Source organism: Oncorhynchus mykiss, chromosome 28 (genome assembly GCF_013265735.2).
Source record: "Oncorhynchus mykiss isolate Arlee chromosome 28, USDA_OmykA_1.1, whole genome shotgun sequence".
Taxonomy (NCBI): domain Eukaryota; kingdom Metazoa; phylum Chordata; class Actinopteri; order Salmoniformes; family Salmonidae; genus Oncorhynchus; species Oncorhynchus mykiss.
Genome location: NC_048592.1, coordinates 20,059,769 through 20,081,826, shown reverse-complemented (window position 1 = coordinate 20,081,826; position 22,058 = coordinate 20,059,769). Strand labels below are relative to the sequence as shown.

Sequence of the window (22,058 nt, the reverse complement as noted above, 5' to 3'; positions counted from 1 at the left end):
GCACAATTGCCCTAGCGTCGTCCGGGTTAGGGGAGGGTTTGGCCGGGATTTCCTTGTCCCATCGTGCTCTATCAACTCCAAGTGGTGGGCCAGGAACCTGCAAGCTAACTACGGTCGCCATCTGGACAATGTTTCCTCCGACTCATTGGTGCGGCTCTCGACCTTCGCCTCTCACGAGTCTGTAGGGGAGTTGCAGCGATGGGACAAGACTGTAACTACCAATTAGGGAGAAAATTGGGATTTTTTAAATAAAAATATAAGGTAGGTGCGCAGATCAGAAAACCAGTCAGTATGTGGTGTAACCACCATTTGCCTCATGCAGCGCGACACATCTCCTTTGCGTAGAAGTGATCAGGCTTTTGACTTTGGCAGGTGGAATGTTGTCCCACTCCTCTTCAATCGCTGTGCGAAGTTGCGGGAACTGGAACACGCTGTCGTACACTTCGATCCAGAACATCCCAAACACGCTCAATGGGTGACTGGTGAGTATGCAGGCCAAGGAAGAAATGGAAAATGTTCAGCTTCCAGGAATTCTGTACAGATCCTTGTAACATGGGGCCATGCAACATGAGGTTATGGCCGGGAAATGAAAGGCACGACAATGGTCCTCAGGATCTCATCACCGTATCTCTGTGCATTTAAATTGTCATTGATATAATGCAATTGTGTTTGTTGTCCGTAGCTTATGCCTACCCATACCATAACCCCACCACCACCATTGGGAACTCTGTTCACAACGTTGACACCAGCAAACCATCCACCCACACATTGCCATGACTGCCATCTGCCCGGCACAGTTGAAACTGTGATTGTTGTCATTGTGTTGTGTGACAAAACTGAACATTTTAGAGTGGCCTTTTATTGTTCCCAGTACAAGGTTCACCTGTGTAAGGATCATGCTGTTTAATGGATTCTCTTGGCAAAGGAGAAATGCTCACTAACATGTAAAATAAGCTTTTTTTTGTATATGGAAAATTTGACATATGGGTGTCACGTTCTGACCTTAGTTATTTTGTTATGTCTTTGTTTTAGTATGGTCAGGACGTGAGTTGGGTAGGTTGTCTATGTTAGTTTTTCTATGATTTTCTATTTCTGTGTTTGGCCTGGTATGGTTCTCAATCAGAGGCAGCTGTAAATCGTTGTCCCTGATTGAGAACCATATTTAGGTAGCCTGTTTTCTATTGTGTTTCGTGGGTGATTATTTTCTGTTTTCTGTTCTGTGTCTGCACCAGCCAGAACTGTTTTCGGTTGCCGGTTTATTGTTTTTGTTCTGTGCTCAAGTTCTTTATTAAAAGATATGGACACATACCATATCCTCTTCTTCTTCCACCATCGACGACCGCTACAATGGGACCAAAACTTTACATGTTGAGTTTATATTTGTGTTCAGTGTAGTTCTCCAAGTTTGTAGTAGACAAAGCAGTTGACATGTCAAATCTCTAGGTTTACCAAACGTTTAAGTGATCATCATTTAACGGCAGTGGGCTGAAGTAATAGTAAAATGTATTTTAACAAAGAGAAGAGAGTCAAATGAAAAGAAATGTGAGCATTGCATTGTGAAAGGCAATTACTTCATATGAACATGTATGGCAATGTGAAACATGTACAGTATTTCTAGATGACTATGTTTTGTGTGTTGTACTTAGTCAACTACCTTTTTGATGATCTGTTTACAGTTTGAACTGAGTTGTGAAAATGTACCACATACTTGTGAAAATTGCACCAAAGCGATTAAAAAAAAAAAACGTATTTTCCATCAAACCCAATTGATTACACAACAGTAGTGGGAGTGCAAGAGCACAGCAGAGTCTGAGTGTGTGTGTGTGTGAGAGATGGGGGGGGGGGGTTAGAGAGAGGGACAGAGAGAGAAAAATAGAGCAATAGAGAGGAGAGAGGGGGGACCGAGAAAGAAAGAGAGTGAGAAAGAGGAGAACCAAGAGCAAGAGGGTGAGAGAGCAGACTGCCAGAGTCATGTGCTGTCATACTCTTCTTTTCCTCTGTATATTTAAACATTTCCTTGTAATGGACATTTTTTCCTGTTTGTGGCGGTGATCAAATGAGGACAATGCACATCCCTAGGTCTCGTGGGTGACTGGAGCTCTGGATTTGTTCATTCTTTATAGCATCCTGAATGCAGCGTGTGCATTGCATTCCTCTCTCTGCCTGTGGTTTCTGTACCTGAGTCACGCGCCTTTGAGATGGAGCCATGAGATTTCAATGAAAGTGAAACAGGTAGGGCGGAACACTCCTGAGATTTTCTAGTTGATAGAAAATGTTGTTTTCAGTTACTTTTAAAGAATGTTTTGTGTGGGACTGTCAAGAGAGCTATTTCCGGCTGACGGAATTTTCACTCATAAGGGATGGCTTTTGTTGTGTTGTCTTATAAGAGACATTGAGAGGGGAAAAAATATGTTTTATTGTCATATACATCGGATAGGCATGGAATGTACGGAGGATGCGGTGGAGAAGACCGACAATAACATGTAAGAGAGGAATTCAGAAGAGGCAGTAAGAAGTATTTAGAAATGCTGTGTACAATGAGGGTCTTTAGTGATGAAGCAATTGAAGTGAAAACAGCCATTTACATGAACTGACAGACTAGTGAGGAGCACATCAAAAAGAAACATCAGAGGGTAAGGGCAGATAGCTCACTTAATTCAGTTTCAGTTAGCATGTCTGGATAACTTCAAGGTTCTGAGGCTGTCGATAGGGGTGTGTGTGTGTGTGTGTGGTGTGTGTGTGTGTGTGTGTGTGTGTGTGTGTGTGTGTGTGTGTGTGCACATGCGTGCGACCAGGCATGTGTGTGTATTGGCAGGGTGGTGTACTACACTCTTATGTATTTCATTATAATGCATGCATGTGTGCACCTTCATTCACAGTGTGAAAACACAAAATAATTGGTGAATATATACAGGCAACATTTAATTATGCTTACTTAGTTTCTCAGCAATATCCTGGAAATACTTGACCTCAGAATAAAGTGTATCTTAAGTGTTAATTGTACAGCTAGGTATGACTCATTGGGGCATCAATAACCTCTATTCCAAACAGGTATGGAGTGCTCCTCTGTCTGTTGAGGCTCTTAGACTGGATGCACCAGCACTGACAGCTGCAGCTGGCTTGTGAATCGCTTTTCACACCGCATAAGGCAGTATACCCAGAGAGGAAGAGGCGAAGCGTGAGGGTTTTTACTCTGCCCAAAATCTGTCCACGTTAAGCAGATCATTCACTGTTCAGCTGAGTTTTTATATGGGGGGCAATAAGAGAGAGTTGAATTTAGTCAAGATAAAAATGTATATTTCTATTTTGATATGTGAGGCTTATTTGATCTAATGGAAGTTTCATAATGATTAGGTTGTTACTAGTGTACTGATATAAGTAGAACACGTGACATCCCAGAAACCTTAAAGATAAAACACTTTATATCGGAGTTGTCCCTGTTGAAGTCCATGCATATTCATGAGGCTAGCATCTCACTCTCCATTGAATACAGACGGTTGATGTCAACACCCCTCATTGAATATTCAAAAAAGTATTCAAATAACAAGATGTATCCACCAGTTTGACAGCCCGCTGTTCCGCTCTGTGGACAATGAATCTCATTGTTATGGTGGAGACACAAGCATCTCATAATTGTATCCAGTATCTCTGGTATACCTCAGACAGACAACAGGATCTCAAATCATGTGGTGAATGTACTGTAGAATAATGCAGGGATATTACACCATCTGTAATGTGGCCAAAAGTAGTGCACTTTATAAGGAATTGGGTGCCATTTGGGACACAGGCATCATATAACAGTCTAACACCTACTCAAACCAGCCTCGAGTGATGATTCTCTGGCCTGACCTAACTGACTGTTAATGAAGTTGTCCACCATTAAAAGTGCTGTGGGTTTGATCACATGTGGTTTTTATTTGACTTCAGTTGCAGCTTCTCAGCATGACAGCTTAGAGTGTAAATCTCCCTCTGACATCTGAGGAGGAACTCTACCAACTGACTGGCAGTCCAGAGAAATACCCACCATAATAAACTAGTTTAGCACATTTTGGGAGATTAGCAGCTCAACAGCTTCCATCTCCCATCTTATCAGGTTTGGTTCAATCTTACCTTTTATCAGCTGTCTCTCAGTAGAGTCCCATCTTCTCTCCAGAACCCATCAAGCAGCTGTCTTTCTGTTAAAGGGTTTCTTTGGGATTTTGGCAATGACGCTCTTTATCTACTGCCCCAGCTGAACTAGTGGATACAATATTTATGTCTCTGTGTCCAGTATGAAGAACGTTAGAGGTAGTTTCTAGCAGATACCCATAGACTTCCAGTCATTGCGCTAACGCTAGTTAGCATTGGCTCGTAAAACTACCTCTAACTTCCTTCATACTGGACACAGAGAAATAAAAATGGCATCCACTAGTTCATCTGACTCTGGGGAAGTAGATAAAATGATTCATTGCCAAAATCCCAAAGTATCCCTTAATGAACAGCAGCTGTTATTTTAATATGTTTATAATGAGGACAATTCCACTGTCATTTAGCTCACAAAGTATTTCAGAAGCTGTCCTTCAGGAGAGGGTAGGCTAAGGCACAAACGTGGACATCTCAATATTACAGTATGCTGATATGCAGACATCCATCTTTACAGCACTGTCTCATCAGGGTCTGCAGTTGAGTAATGACTATGTGTGATGAGGCTCAGACTGGCATTGTACTCAAGCCCCAAATCCTAATGACCAAAGGTAATTGCATTGGGGATAATTGCTAGACACTTTCATAACACTTTCATGTTAACATCATGACGTGTGGATAATTGTCAGACTTATCAGTCATAACATGAAAGGTCTGCCATACAGTTGATAACTATTATGTGTTGTTATGGGATATGTTACCAAAATTGGAAGACCATTTTGATATTGACAGATAGCAACATATGCAATTTTGTACTTAATATGATTTATCGTACTGCTGTAGTTGGTATATGACCTGTTACTTTGGCTGCCCTGTTTCTGTCCAGCTTTGGCAGCTCCACTGGCATTCCTATATAATATTAAGGCATGCTCTCCAGAGTATTCCAGGCAATTATGGCCTACCAGGAGTGTGCTCAGCAAAAGTAAAACATTTGCAGAGGTAACATTTACACAACAGACAATCCCAAACCGATCTGGTCATTTCAGCAACATTCCAAAATGGTGTTTATGTAACACACATTCCCCATTCCCCAGGATGAACCAACAGTGGTGTAGTCTAAGAATAGATACTGTGTGCAACTTGAATGCATAGTGCATCATATTCGACTTGGATGTTTCAAGGAAAGCTTCATTGTCGAATTGTGTGTCGGTTACTAGCATGAACATGCATGTGTATAGAGGGACACATGATTATATTCCATTCACATAGTCCCAAAACTATGACTCGTCTCCCTATGGCACTTCTTGACACATCTAGTAGAATGATTTTTACTAGAATGATGTGGATTAGTACTCATGTTTTTAGACAGGCCTAACTAAACTAACACAGCCACCCATCAAACTGCAACAAAAAAACTCTAACAAAACCAAACAGACATCAGGTCATTGTGTGAGAACACATTGAGAACAGAGCAACATGAAGAGAAAAAAATAACTCCCTTGCTTCAGCACCACTACACCCACAGCTTCCCAGGCACCCAGTCAGAATAACAACAGATTGATGCTGATGCCGCCTGCCAGTTATCTGCTCTTTAGCCACTCTATCACTTACTCAGAAAGGCGCCCTGTCACTGAGAATGTCCACAGGAATATTTGATGGACCTATACCGGTGATCCCAGACAGCGATGAAAATGTGGCCACAGAAATAACAAGCTGATGAGATAGAAGACTGTCAAGTCTCTGTAAGGCTCCATTCCTCCATTCCTAATTTATCTGACACCCCAGTGTCAGAGGATGAGGGAATGTAGGGTGACAGGAAATTGGAAATAATATAACAGTCCCCAAATGTTGAGAGCAGTTTGGTGGATTCGGAAGGGTTATACGTTGGTAGCTCCTGAGGAGAAACCTAGAGCGAGCACACTTTTATGTGCAAGGAGAAGTATGAAGCATATGAAGTTGAGTGAAGAAGAAAGAGAGGGAAGTTATGATGGGAACTCTATGTGATGTAAGTGGCTCACTCAAGTGCTCAGAGTCAGTGGAGGAGAAGAAAGAAACTTTAAAAGAAGTTTACATCAAATACCTGATGCGGTTTCCTAGTTTAGCTTGAAATAGAGAGAGAGAAATTATCTCAGACGACAACCTACCTCATGGGAAGGGTAAATTGGAACGATTTTAACATTACAATGACCCGTCAGATAGATGATGTTCTAAGATACTGTAGTAAATGTTTAGCCAGAGATGTGTTAGTATGACAGGGAGAGGAAAATGAGTTACCCTTCTCTAAACTGTGTAGAGAATCAAATAGAGTTCCAAGATGTAATAATACATTGCCCTGCTCAACTTTGCCATTCAAATAACAGTTATAAGTGCTTTACCATGAACTCAATATAGTAGATATGATTTTCTGGTTGCCCCCCTATATCAGAGCCCAGCTTGTGCTTTCTTGAACCCCTGCATGCTTGAGCGTCCCATGATGTTGACCTTGCAGTAGTTCTGGCCCACTAAAGTGACTGCCTCACCGAGATTAATGCCACCCCTTTTGTAATCTCAGTCACACACCACCACTACCACAGCCATGAAAATAAATGACGAGTATCAGTGCCCATTCGTCATCTTTGACTAATGCCCAACTGTGGAATTGCAATGTGACATTTATTCACAATTTCAAAAGATAAGAGAAGGCTCTACCATGTGCATGCCCTCCTCTTCTAAATTGCCTGCTGCCTAGCTGCCTGGAAAGAAAGTGCATTTCTGGATGGAAAATGAGCACGGGGGAAAGCTTTCATCACTAAACCCATCGTAATGCATTCATTTAAATTACTAAAGCCCTTGTCAAAGCTTAGACAAAGAAGACATGAGCCATGGTATGGATACACAGGCGTATTGCATATAATTACCAAGGCCAGGAGTTTTTGTTGTTGTTGCTGACTATGAGATGAGGAAAACTATGGGCCACACAGTGCAAATATCACGTAGTATAGTTCCAATGTTCCATTTGGAAGATATTACATACACTCTCTCTTTTCATAATTTCTGTAACTTGGCTCGTCAAATACAAATGATTTGAAATTGTGATATTTAAGTCAGTTAATGTAATTGATGTCTTCCTCTTAGGCAAAAGTCTCCCTGACACCATGTAACACTGATGCCGAATTAAGATATTGGATAATGGGACCTTGTCAGGTCCACTCATTTTAAAGGAATTACTGTCTCAAGGGCTTTGCTAAACCAGTTTGCATTAATCATTGATTTATTTGATGAGCGATCATGCTTTGTGATATGCTGATGTAGATGCCATGCAGTATCCCCATACATTGAAAATGCTTTTAAAAAGGGCCTCCCAATAGTATAACCCTCTCATTCAATTATATGTTGCAGTTATAGCCTAACGCCTCATCATCGTGGATCAAATATTTTCTAGCATAATTAAAATCTGTGAATTCTTTAAAATAACTCTTCATGTCAGCATGACAAAACATTGAGGTGAGGGGAATTTAAGGACACCTTCCTAATGTTGAGTGGCACAGACACAAAAATCCTTCTTTAACCTGTCTCCTCCCCTTAATCTACACTGACTGAAGTGGATTTAACAAGTGACATCAATAAGGGATCATAGCTTTCAACTGGATTTACCTGGTCAGTCTGTGTCATGGAAAGAGCAGGCATCCTTAATGTTTTGGACACTCAGTGTATGTTTTTCATAGGTGAAGGTAAAAATAAAAATCTCTGTATTTTCTTTGTAAATCTTTGAATTATGGGAGTATCCATGAACAATTATGTTTGTTGAAGAGTATGTGTGTGTACAAACACACACACATACAGTACACACAATTGTATTCTCACTGCATAAAATGCTGTTTTTTGTCAGAGAAAAGCTATTTCTAAAACATTGTATGCTATATTGATTAATTTCCTGTGACAAAAGTCACAATAAACATTGTGACAACCAACAATGCACTGTGTGACATCCAACCCCGCGATTGGGCTGGTTGTCACAAGTGGACAGATTGTATTTGATGGCTTATAACGCCATGTTGGAATAAGATATGAGGATCAAAATGTTCCCCATTCCAACCCAGGACCTTGGTATTTCTCCTAATATTAAAAATAGTCTTGTAAGTTATACTGGTGCTGAGAAATACACACAAGAGTAAACAGTGTGACAACCAACCCCGGTCTCCCCAACAGTGTTACATAACTCAACCTGGGGCCCACCAACAGGGCCACTCATAATGTTGGCAGAGGTAAATAAATAAATGAGTCTGAAAAGATAAATCACCTCCCTATCCTTTGAAGATGTGGGTGGATACCGGGCATAGATGATGGATGGCATGGGAGTCAACTGTGAAGGTTTGATGACTTTGGGGCTCTGGTATGTAAACCTAGTTTTCCTCCCATAAGCCCTTTGTTTTATCACATTCTCAACTCTTTGCTTTCTTCCATGATACTATGCGCAACCCTCCCTCCCCTGTATTTTTTTATGTGCCGACACATTCGCTTTCATCTCAGTTAAAAATGCCCTATGGTCTGGAGGGGCTTCACGATCTTTGCTGCACATCACTCTTCCCTCCCTCCCATTCACTCTCAGTCTTATATTATTCATTAGGATTCCTTTAGGAGCAACACTCACCTATATTCAACCCTCTGCTTTGAGCTTGTTCCACCTTAGTCACTGATGCAGCAGATGTAGAGAGAGAGAGAGAGAGAGAGAGAGAGAGTGTGTGTGTGTTTAGTCAGCCAATCAGAAGCCCACTCCAGAGCTGCTGCAGACAAGTAAGGCAGCAACCTGGCGGATTGGGGAGATGACTCCACTGAGGTGGATTGGGAGCAGCAGTTGACAGATGGGGTGGGAAGCAAAATGAAGAGGGAGAGTCTGATCACAGCTCACTGTTCACACACCTTATCATCTGTTTGGAGAGGAAAGGTAAAGGGAAATTGTTCAGCACTTTCAATCCATCTCTGTTGTCATAGCCTTCACATCTGCTACTGTTTGTGCTTCTACTCCTGCTGCCTCTGCTGTTGGATCCTCTGAAGCTGCTTTCGCCTGTGGTGAGCACTGCTTCTGTGAATAAGTGCAAGTTAATTTGTTTTATTCACGCTGCTTTAGAGCCTCTCTATACGGCCAGGGGTGTGCTTAAGCAAGAGCCCTGACGCCACATTTTCAATGGTTTTATTGTTTGAGCTTTAATGAGCAGTGGTGTCCTTTTTATTATCACCAAGGTATCTATCACATTACCATTGGACCTCTCCTCACTCATTGCTCCAGCTCTAAGATGGAACTGAACAGGAGAGTGGAACCCTGTGGAAACAATTTCACTGCTCCATGATCAATTCACTGCAGTCTAGCAATTGACTTTGTTAGTGCCTCAGAAGGTGTAGCTGGCAAAAGACCTGGAAAAGATGGCGGTTCTGCACAAAATATCCACTTAACGTGTAGAGGAGGAATTGTAGTTTCTGCAAGTGCTGATTTGTATAGAATACATAAGCGTGTATGTAAGCTGCTATTTTAAGATGCATTTGTCAGCTGCTGCTCATTACTTTTTGATTAGAGAGATCCATGCTAAATGTATGTATAATTCCCTCCATTGAAATGCCAAAGCAATTCTCCTGAATTCCGTTTAATCTACAGAGGGGAGGTTTAAGACTCACTGGGACAGCCCGTCTCCGCTAGCTAGATACCTCTTCACTAATGCCTCATGCAGTGGAGATGTCAATGTGCCAGACCCACATCAATTCTTCCCTTGAGTCATTCTCTGGACTCTCCTAATCCTGTAATGAGCATTCATTCTCACCCTCAGCTCCTGAGCCTTACTAAAACAAGGGGTGGTCTTTCTTTCTTTCTTTCCTCTCCTCTCCCTCCAGTCTCCACAGAGGGAAGAGGAAACCGGAAGCAAAGTCAAATGAGATTATTTGTGGGGAGCAAAAATCCCCTGCTAGGTTTTGTAGTTCTCAAACCCTGGGAGATGAGTTTTATGAAAGACATTTCTGGGTAAATCCCATTTGACCATCGTGGTGGATCCATGGTGGTCCCATAATGTTTTACTCCCACTATAACCAGTGTCAGTGTGTGTTCTAGTAAAGATAGCGAATGCATTGTCTACCAAAATATCATTATTGCCAAGCAGGACATAGCATTTAAGAAAGTGTTTCTTGATTGCAATTGTTAGATGTATTAGCAAATGGCCAGATGAACAGAGCATGACAAACCTTGGTCTTGAAGACCTACAGTATAAACTTCAAAATATAAAGCTGCAGTTACAGCAGGGTTGGGTAAACCTTTTGGCTCGAGGGCCTCATCAGGATGCTGAATGCCAGAGGGCCGCACAGATTGACCGATTTGTTTGTCATAATCAATGATGATTGGGATCAGTGATGGATGGCATGAGTCAACTGAAGGTTTAATGACTTTGGGGCTCTAGCATGTAAACCTCTTTCCACCCATAAACCCTTTGTTGTATCACACAAATGTGTCTGCTTGCTTCCACAATAGTAGGCGCAACACTTCCTAGCCTTTGTGTTTAATGTCACATCACTTTTCCCTCACTCTTATATTATTTATTAGGATTCCTTTAGGAGCGACACTCGACTTAAAGCGAATTCAGCCCTCTGCGTTGAGTTTGTCCCTTACGCAGCTGATAGAGAGAAGAAAAAAAAGATTGTGTGCGAGAGTAAAACATTTAAGGAAAATGCTGAGATGACTGTATGTGCCAATCAGGTTTTAAAATGTCCCAGGCCACCACACATACAAGGTTTTTGTTGAAATGAAATTACTGTATATAATATTCAGGGCAATGTCATAGTATTCACAACAGTGTTACGAGATGTCTTAAAGCAGTTTGTCAGTTATCTTGAGGTATTCTGGTGAGGCATTAAAACAACTTACCTAGAAAGGTACTCCTGACTGGACATTCACATTATATTACATGGTGTCAGAAGCGGGATGACAGGCTCACATCCTACTAAGAAAGTTGACTATGGCTAAGTTTGACCCACCGCAAAACCTTAGCTTTGATAAGCCGACAGAATGGAAACAAGGTCCAAGTTGGATCAGGAAGATGGTGATGCACAGGTCAGTTCCCTCATATTCCATGGGCAGCGAGGCAAAGAACATTTTCAAATCATTAATCTTTGCATCGGAGGATGAGAAAGAAGACTTTGAAATTGGCATGAGGAAATATAATTACTACTTTTTTTCCCCACAAACAGGATGTTATTCAAGGACGTGCCTGTTTTTAATCAAAGAGTACAGAGGCATTTATCAGAGCCCTTTACATGCCTTCAGAGCATTGTGACTGGTGCGAATAGAGATGAGCATATATTCGGGACCGAATTGTCGTCGGCATACTGGATAAAGGACCGTCTCAAACTTCAGATCTCACGTTAGCAACTATTGTACAAGAAGTCCGTCAGAGGAAGTTAGCATGCAACTAAGCAGGCAGGGAGAAGCTGCGTGATGTGCAGGAGATCACAAGGGGGCACAAGAACGCAAAATGGCGCATAAAATGGAATGAAAACAGAGATTTAAGGGACAGAGAGCGTGCAGAAGGAAAATGCAACCCTGTGTTGGAAAATGCAACATAAAAAGCAGGAAAGATGTCTAGCTTTCAAGTCAACATGCAACAAGTGTCAGAAAACCAGATATTGGGAAAGAATGTGCCACAAAATTGGTTAGTGAAGTTACAGAATATTACAACTAAGCATATTTTTTGGCATCCGTTAGCAATGCCGGTAGGAGTGATGACCAACGGACAGTGCAATTTCTCAGTGGTGCATCACCTGAAAATGAAAAATTTACGCTGGAACAGACGGATGGGCTACAGGACAATAGGCAAGCAGCTTGGTGAGAAGGCAACAACTGTTGGCGCAATTATTCGAAAATGGAAGAAGTTCAAGATGACGGTCAATCACCCTCGGTCTGGGGCTCCATGCAAGATCTCACCTCGTGGGGCATCAATGATCATGAGGAAGGTGAGGGATCAGCCCAGAACTACACGGCAGGACCTGATCAATGACCTGAAGAGAGCTGGGACCACAGTCTCAAAGAAAACCATTAGTAACACACTACGCCGTCATGGATGAAAATCCTGCAGCGCACGCAAGGTCCCCCTGCTCAAGCCAGCGCATGTCCAGGCCCGTCTGAAGTTTGCCAATGACCATCTGGATGATCCAGAGGAGGAATGGCAGAACGTCATGTGGTCTGGTAAGACAAAAACAGAGCTTTTTGGTCTAAACTCTACTCTCCGTGTTTGGAGGAAGAAGAAGGATGAGTACAACCCCAAGAACACCATCCCAACCGTGAAGCATGGAGGTGGAAACATCATTCTTTGGGGATGCTATTCTGCAAAGGGGACAGGACGACTGCACCGTTTTGAGAGGAGAATGGATGGGGCCATGTATCACGAAGATCTTGGCCAACAACCTCCTTCCCTCAGTAAGAGCATTGAAGATGGGTCGTGGCTGGGTCTTCCAGCATGACAACGACCCGAAACACACAGCCAGGGCAACTAAGGAGTGGCTCCGTAAGAAGCATCTCAAGGTCCTGGAGTGGCCTAGTCAGGCCGGGGTGCTGAGATTTTTGGCCGGGGTAGAGGTTGCCAGGTGGAAAGCATGGCCAGGCGTGGAAAATGCTTATTGAAATGATCGATTATCGTAGATTTATCGGTGGTGACAGTGTTTCCTATCCACAGCTCAGTGGGCAGCTTCTCCATGAACTTTACAGTGTCCCAAAACATTTTGGAATCAGTGCTACAGGAAGCAAATTTCTGTTTGAATAAGCTAGCCTTAGCTTTCCTAACTGACTGGGTATATTGGTTCCGGACATCCTGAAAAGTTGCATATCGCACAGGCTATTCGATGCTAATGCAGAACGCCACAGGATGTTTTTGTGTTTGTCAAGTGCAGTCAGGTCTGGAGTGAACCAAGGGCTACATCTGTTCATGGTTCTACATTTTACTTAAGATAGAGAGGAAAGCACCTTGGAAGAGCAACCAGGCATTCTCTACTGATGGGATGAGGTCAATATGCTTCCAGGATACCCGACGGGCCAGGTCGATTAGAAAGGCCTGCTCGCTGAAGTGTTTTAGGAGCGTTTGACAGTGATGAGGGGTGGTTGTTTGACCACGGACCCATTACGCATGCAGGCAATGAGGTAGTGATCGCTGAGATCCTGGTTGAAGACAGCAGAGGTGTATTTAGAGGGCAAGTTGGTCAGGAGGATATCTATGAGGGTGCCCATGGTTACGGATTAGTGTTGTACCTGGAAGGTTCCTTGATAATTTGAGGGCATCTAGCTTAGATTGTAGGACGGCTGGGGTGTTAAGCATGTCCCAGTTTAGGTCACCTAACAGCACGAACTCTGACGATCGATGGGGAGCAATCAATTCACATATGGTGTCCAGGGCACAGCTGGGGGCTGAAGGGGGTCTATAACAAGTAGCAACAGTGAGAAACTTGTTTCTGGAAAGGTGTATTATTATTAGAAGTAGAAGCTTGAAATGTTTGGGCACAGACCTGGATAGTATGACAGAACTCTGCAGGCTAACTCCGCCCCCTTTGGCAGTTCTTTCTTGTTAGAAAATGTTAAATAAAGGTTAAAAAAAAGGCAACTTGCCCCAAGCCCCACCAGAGAATGTGTAAGAGCTGAAGAGAGTTATGGTTAACTAGGGAAGTATATCCCCATCCTTTCCATAGTAGGTCAACCACTGCATGAGCTCCTGAGGTCAAAGACAGTTTGGACTTGGGATCACGCACAGCAGGCAGCCATCCAGCGCCTCAAAGAACTGATGTTCTGACGTTGTATGACAACAGAGCCACCGAAGTCTCGGCAGATGCAAGCATCTTTGGGCTTGGTGTTGTACTACTTCAGCTCCAATGAGAGGACTGGAACCCAGTGTGTACTGCCACAAGCAGCTCACGGGGGCAGAAACCAGATACACGCAGATTGAAAAAGAGTGCTTGGTGAGTGCTTGGGCCTGTGTGAAGTTCAAGAAACATCTGTACGGCCTGGATGACTTCAAGCTTGTATCAGACCACAAGCCCTTGGTCCCACTAATGAACAGCAAGACTTGGATAATGGACCTTTACGGTGCCAGAGACTACTCTTGCAGCTTATGAGGTTCCAACCCACAGTGGAGTACGCGTCAGTCAACATTTTGGTTTTGGCGGACACTGTAATGAAGTCTGTTGACACTCACAGAAAATAAAACAGACACACATACGGAAGTGGAGTGTTACGTCGCAGCCATAATCAACATACCTGCTACACAGACACACACACGGAGAGCATCAGAGTTGCCACCGCAGCAGATGATAGAGATCAAGGACATCAGGTCAGGCTGTCCTGAACATGTGAGTAAAACCCCAGACAGTCCGTTTTTCCCAGTGAAAAGTGAACTGTCAGAGTACAATGGTATGGTCACAAGGGGGAACCACATACTAGTACCACAGACAGTAAACATTCTTGATAGAATACACATTGGACATCAAGGTTGTGACTAAATGCAAAGAGAGGGCCAACGTCTCAGTAAGGGGGCCAGGGATCTCAGGGATAAAGAAAAAGGTCCTGTCTTTTTGTGAGCTTAGAAAGGCACAGCAAAAGGAGCCACTAATCTCAACGTCACTCCGTGGCAGGTATGGAAATTAATTGCTCTGGATCTATGTGAGCATAACAAACAAAACTATCCGATAATCTCCGACTACTACAATACTACACACACCTACAACCACAGCACACAGGTCGCCCTGAAGCTGAAAGGAACCTTTGAAAGGTATGGCATTGCAGATGAGGTACTTTGTGATAATGGGCCCCAATTCTCTAGTTCCGAGTTCCAAGAAATGGCAAAGCAGCTTGACTTTAAGCACATTACTTCTAGCCCACACAACCCTCAGGGTGACGGTCATGCAGAAATGGCAGTGCAGACCGCAAATAGGATTCTCTTGCAGAAAGATCCACTGGTTCCTCATGTGCTACAGGTCAACCCCATGCACAACAACGGGAGCGAGCCCAGCATAGCTTCTCATCGGTAGAAAAATCAGAATGACACTCCCAACCTTGGAGAGAAACCTGCAACCTAAGTGGCCCAACAAAAAAAACACATCAGGCTAAAGGGTGCAGCAGAAAAGAGGGAACAAGCCCTCTACTACAACCAGCGTCACAGGGCAAGACCATTACAGTTGCTACTGCCGGGAGAAACCATGCTTACTAAGCTCGATCATCAAAAAGAGTGGACTACACCTACAAAGGTAACAGGTGAAAGCACCAAACCCAGGTCTTACGTTGTCGAGATGCAGAAAGGAGGAACACTTGCGTAACAATTGCCACCTCCAGGCAGTGCCTAGCCCAACTAAAGGCATTACACCTGCCTCTCCTGAAAGAACAGAAAATAGTGTACTTTCAGACAATGGTCAACAAGAGACCTTGAGTGACAGCACAGACTAGTGGTCAAGAACGGTTACTTACCAGGTCTGGTAGGGTTAACAAACCAGTTGTCAGACTGTACCTGTAAAGAACAACTATAGACACCAAGGAACATTGAAAAGAGAAACTACAGGTCAATAGACTGTCGGGGGGGGGGTTGTAGTGGTGATAACGTACATGTGAAATATTGCGTTGCTTTAGTGTTCTTTCAAAACCTTTACTGTAACATTGTTTCTGTTTATCGCTATTCTGAAGTATGGTTGTTTTCATTATGGTTACACTAACTTGTAGAAGGTGTTAAAAGTAAAAAAAAGTGTGTTAAAGTTAAAGGGGGAATTGTCAGTATTACGCAACAGTGTTTTGGGATTTCGTAGAGCAGCTTTGTTGAGGCATTCTGGTGAGGCGTGCATTAAAATAACTTAACTTGAAAAGTACTGACTGGACATTCACATTATATTACAGGCAACACAACACAGAACCACCCAAAACATTTACAAGACAAAGGCCAACAGATAATACAATCAAAGTCTATTTGTCCTGGTAGGCGGCATTGTAGTCGTGGCTCGGTACAGGTCCATTTGGGCATTGCCACTGCTGCCCGACTGCCACACCAATGCTGAATTCGGCAGCCCGCCACTTCAATGGATACTAAACACACAGATGAGTGGAAGAGGAGTAGGCCATTCTCGCCTTACTATTCAGTCTCACTCATCTGAAAGGTGACATACTTTGCAGCAGCATCTCTGCATCGTAGCACATCCTTCGGTCCAGCTCTGTGCTCTCCCTCTGGGTCCAGGCGGCTGTAATGGTGGGAGAAGAGCACCGTGGCAGCAGCTGCAGCTCTGAGGCAGTTGTGTTTCCACAGTAGTAGCTCCTTTGGAACTGAGCTCTCTGCTCCCTTTTCAGCAGTCTATTGCTTGTTAAAGTGATTGCACACAGGTGCGCCAGGCCAGGGTTAAGTCAGTCTCCAGGAGACCAGACAAAAAGGAGAAGTAAATAAATAAATTAGGGAAACACAAAGTTAGAGAAAAGGAAACTAAAGTTATCACACAAAGTACAATTAAGCACAATAGTTACTGCAATTGAAACTAAGAATATCACACAAAAAATGTTGATTGAAATCAAATCAAATGTACATATATAGCCCTTCGTACATCAGCTGATCTCTCAAAGTGCTGTACAGAAACCCAGCCTAAAACCCCAAACAGCAAGCAATGCAGGTGTAGAAGCACGGTGGTTAGGAAAAACTCCCTAGAAAGGCCAAAACCTAGGAAGAAACCTAGAGAGGAACCAGGCTATGTGGGGTGGCCAGTCCTCTTCTGGCTGTGCCGGGTGGCGATTGTAACAGAACATGGCCAAGATGTTCAAATGTTCATAAATGACCAGCATGGTCAAATAATAATACTCACAGGCAGAACAGTTGAAACTGGAGCAGCAGCACGGCCAGGTGGACTGGGGAAAGCAAGGAGTCATCATGTCAGGTAGTCCTGGGGCATGGTCCTAGGGCTCAGGTCCTCCGAGAGAGAGAAAGAAAGAGAGAAAGAGAGAATTAGAGAGAGCATACTTAAATTCACACAGGACACCGGATAGGACAGGAGAAGTACTCCAGATATAACAAACTGACCCTAGCCCCCCGACACATAAACTACTGCAGCATAAATACTGGAGGCTGAGACAGGAGGGGTCAGGAAACACTGTGGCTCCATCCGAGGACACCCCCGGACAAATAACTGGTTGGCACCTCCGACATTTCCCTCCACTAAAATACGCCTAAAATTACTTTTGCTTAGGCCTAAAATACTGCTACCAGGCATCTAGAAACCTAAATCAAATCAAATACTGAATCAAATGTTATTTTACACATGCGCCGAATACAACTGGTAACTTTGTTTACGAGCCCTTCCCAACAATGCAGTTTAAAAATAAAATATGTAAAATAAGAATAAAATGAAATACACAAGAATGAAGCTATATAATGAACAGGGGGTACCAGTACCAGATCAATGTGCAGAGGTACAAGGTGTTTGAGGTAGATATGCACATGAAGGCAGGGTAAGACATTAGGAATCAGGATAAATAATACAAGTAAAATAAAGAACAGAGTAGCAGCAGTAAATTAAAAGTGTGTGTGTAATGTGTATGAATGTGTGGGGTGCTGGGATCCTGCTGACTACGCCAAGTGTCAAAAACAGGTTTATTTGAGATCCCAGCCCGCCACACAGGTAATATTATACAGGTTAAGTGTTTAATAAAACAATATCTGGTTCACACCATTCACACAAGCATTCACGCCAACCATACGTCAGTTGCTCATCTGCCGCTGGTACGTTTGTTTGTTCATCGGTAGCCATTTGGCAGTCGTTCCTCATCATCCATTATCATCAAGCATCTGTGGCACCCAGCCCATGGTCCAGTCCTGTGCAGGTGACCGAGAGATTAGAGGAAAGCATGCAGGGAGTCAGAGGGGGAGGAGTCTATAACAAATCAATTAAGATAACAAGGAAGAGCAGCACAGCAAACCAAGGTAAATCATGCTAAGTAAAAAAAAAGTCCATGTAAACTCTCAAATACAAATTAAATACACACAGAAAGGGCTGGTATCCAATTTGGGGAAGATTTAAGGGTGAGCAACATCTGACATATGCATGTGTGATAGAGAGAGACAGAGAGCATCTGTGTGCGTCTCCATGCCTGTGTGTGTGTGTGTGTGTGTGTGTGTGTGTGTGAGCCACAGTTTAGTCAGCCACTTACTGTAGAGCCCCACCCAAGAGCTGCAGCAAGCAAATGAGGCAGCAACCTGGCGGATTGGGAGATGACACCACTGAGCAGCAGTAGACAGATGGGGGCCACTGTTTGTGCTGCTACTACCTCTGCTGTTGGATCTTCTGAAGCTGCTTTTGTCTGTGGTGAGCACTGCTTCTGTGAAAAAGCGCGAGTTAATTTATGTTTTATTCACGCTGCTTTAGAGCCTCTCTATACGTCCAGGGGAGTGCGAAAGCCCTGACGACACATGTTAAATGGGTTTTATTGTTTGAGCTTTAATGAGCAGTGTTGTTCTTTTTATTATCACCAATGTACATTTCTATCAAATTACAATTGGACCTCTCGTAGCCACTCATAGCTCCAGCTCTAAGATGGAACTAAACAAGAGACTGAAATCCTGTAGAAACAATTTCAGTTCACTGCAGTCTAGCAATTAGCTACTGTATGTTAGTGCCTCACTAGGTGTAGCTGGCTAAAGAACTGGAAAATATGTGGTGTTTCTGCAAACAATGTCTACCTAATATGTAGAGGAAGAACTGTAGTTTCTGCAAGTGCTGATTTGTATATAATTCTATTCTAAAATGTAATGCAGTGCATTTGTCAGCTGCTGCTCATTACTTTATGATTAGAGAGATCCATGCTAAATGTATGCATAATTCCCTCCATTTGAAATGCCAAAGCAATTCTCCTGAGTTCCATTTGATCCAGAGGGGGAGGTTTAAAACTAAATGGGCTAGCTAGATACCTCTTCACTAATTCTTTATGCAGTGGGGATTTCAATGTGCCAGACTCACGTCAATCCCTCCCTTGAGTCATTCTCTGGCCACCGCTAATCCTATAATCAGTAATGAGCAATCATTCTCACCATCGTCTCCTGATCCTTACTAAAACACAACAAGGGGTGGCCTTTCCTCCTTTCCTCTACCGGAAGTAAAGTCACGTGAGACTCTTTGTGGAGAGCAAAAACCACCTGCTAGGTTTTGCAGATCTCAAACACTGGGAGTTGAGTCTTATGAAAAACATGTCTGAGCTAATCCCATTGACCATTATGTGGGGAACTCATGGTGGTCCCATTATGTTTTACTCTCACTGTAACCTGCTACACTACATGACCAAAAGTATGTGGATACCTGTTTTTCAAACATCTCATTCCAAAAACATGGCCATTAATATGAAGTTGGTCCCCCCTTTGCTGCTATAACAGCCTCCACTCTTCTGGAAGGCTTTCCACTAGATGTTGGAACATTGCTGCGGGGACTTGCTTCCATTCAGCCACAAGAGCATTAGTGAGGTTGGGCACTGATGTTAAACGATTAGACCTGGCTCACAGTCGGCGTTACAATCCATCCCAAATGTGTTCGATGGGGTTGAGGTCAAGGCTCTGTCCACACCGATCTCAACAAACCATTTCTGTATGTACAGTACCTCGCTTTGTGCATTGGGGCATTGTCATGCTGAAACAGAAAATGGCCTTCTCCAAACTGTTGCCACAAAGCTGTAAGCACAGAATCATCTAGAATGGCATTGTACGCTGTAGCATTAAGATTTCCCTTCACTGGAACTAAGAGGCTTAGCCCGAACCACGAAAAACAGCCCCAGACCATTATTTCTTATCCACCAAACTTTACCGTTGGAACTATGCATTGCGGCAAGTAGCGTTCTGCTGGCATCAGCCAAACCCAGATTCGTCCATCGGACTGCCAGAAGGTGAAGCGTTATTCATCAATCCAGAGAACGTGTTTCCACTGCTCCACAGTCCAATGGCGGCAAGCTTTTATAGCAATCTAGCCGACGCTTGGCATTGCGCATGGTGATCTTAGACTTGTGTTTGTCTGCTCGGCTATGGAAATCCATTTCATGAAGCTCCTGACGAACAGTTCTTGCGCTGATGTTGCTTCCAGAGGCAGTTTGGAATTCGGTAGTGAGTGTTGCAAAAATCTATGGGATTTTTAGGTGCTTCAGCACCCGGCAGTCCCGTTCTGTGAACATGTGTGGCCTACCACTTTACGGCTGAGCCGTTGCCGGTCCTAGACGTTTCCAATTCACAATAACAGCACTTACAGTTGACCGAGGAAGCTCTAGCAGGGCAGAAATTTGACAAACTGGCTTGTTGGAAAGGTGGCATCCTATGACGGTGTCATGTTGAAAGTCAGTGAGCTCTTCTGTGAGACCATTCTTCTGCCAAAGTTTGTCTATGGAGATTACATGGCTGTGTGCTCGATTTTATACACCTGGCAGCAACCAGTGTGGCTGAAATAGCCGAATCCACTCATTTGAAGGGGTGTCCACATACTTTTGTATATATAGTGTATGTATTGTCAGTAAAGATAGCTAATGCGTTGTCGACATAAATGTCATTGTTATCAAACACCAAGCAGGATGTAGCATTTTAGAAATTGTGTCTTGACTGAGTGCAGTTGTTAGCAGATTTGTTAGCAAATGGCCTGATGAACAGAACATGACAGACCTTGGTGTCGAAAAGACCTGTAGTATAGACTTCATGATATAAAATGTAAATGTGAATAAAGCTGCACTGACAGCAGGCGTGGGCAAACCTTTTGGCTCGAGGGCCTCATTAGGATTATGAAATTCAACGGAGGGCTGGAACCGCCAAAACTTATCGCCACTCAATTCCATTGAGATGTGATGTATATGTTGTGGATTTGAGAAGTCTCAGCTAGCCTACTCCTGGACTTCCAGCAATGCAAGGGTCCAAGCTTGGTAGCATAGAAGTAGCATGTTGAGTTTATGAATGTGAGGTTTAAGCCTAGCTATCTGGTGTATCCCCCAGTAGCCTATTGTTGAGGGACATGCCCAAAGCTGTGTTAGCTAGTGACTTGATAGTGAAGTGTAAGGCCAGCCTTCTCAAAAGACATAGATACTGTAGTGCAGTGACCGGTAATTGAATTTCTCTAGCATAAATCTAACTGTATTGTGCTGGTTTGGCATTATGTTAATTCTAGGGTAAGATTACGTTGCATGCTAAAAGCACAATTTTCACAGGTTTCAAGCTAAAAGCTAATTTAGCCGGCAAGCAAGCTTGCTAGAGCCAGGCTACAGCTTGGCTAAACTGTACAGCATGGCTAATTATGTAACATAAGTTTTACCAACATGACTCCTAAACATAGTATAGGAGGGAAGGGGAGGCATATGCACGGGTCTAAGCTACGGCCTCAGATGTGGTCTCAAGATCCACAAAGTTTTTCTCTCCAATTAGCATTATAATTAGCAACGTGAAATATTTATCAATTGTTAATTTGTTGAGTGGCCCTCAACTACCCAGAACAAATAGTTGTAACACCCTTAACTTGTATTTCATACACGGACAATCAATTTACCTTGGAAACATTGGATATTTGACTTATACGCTGATAGCCTGGAAGCATGTTTAGCTATACCGTACAACACAGATGTGGGTGTTTTCATGGTATAAGTTATATATTTCCTTTGAAATTTACTATAGAGAGAAAACCTGCAGAGCAATATCCACTATATCTCACTGACTGTTATTTATAGCTACATGCATTTCTGCTGTCATTCTTAATAAATAAAACCATGTTGAGGGATATAGCGATAGAGTGAATATCCTACGTGAACCTACTGCTTATAGCAATAATTTCCCATGGCTATAATCTCACAGAGCAAATGCTACCTTGATTTCAGAAGATCTATGATTGTGGATGTTGACGAACGTAAATAATCACATAAGAAGAGATAGTGGAGCAATTCAGGTGATACTGTGCCCATACTGTGCCCA

At 43.1% G+C, this 22,058-nt stretch overlaps 1 protein-coding gene across 1 annotated transcript in view; it reads left to right on the top strand.

The window, feature by feature from the left end:
• The first annotated feature begins 1,915 nt into the window (after window positions 1–1,915).
• Window positions 1,916–22,058, top strand: part of LOC110508701 (cadherin-18-like) — an 81,875-nt gene continuing 61,732 nt past the window's right edge. Inside the window, exon 1 of the mRNA XM_021589429.2 lies at window positions 1,916–2,232. The gene's annotated coding sequence lies outside the window, so the exon portion shown is untranslated. The remainder of the gene's footprint in view (window positions 2,233–22,058) is intronic.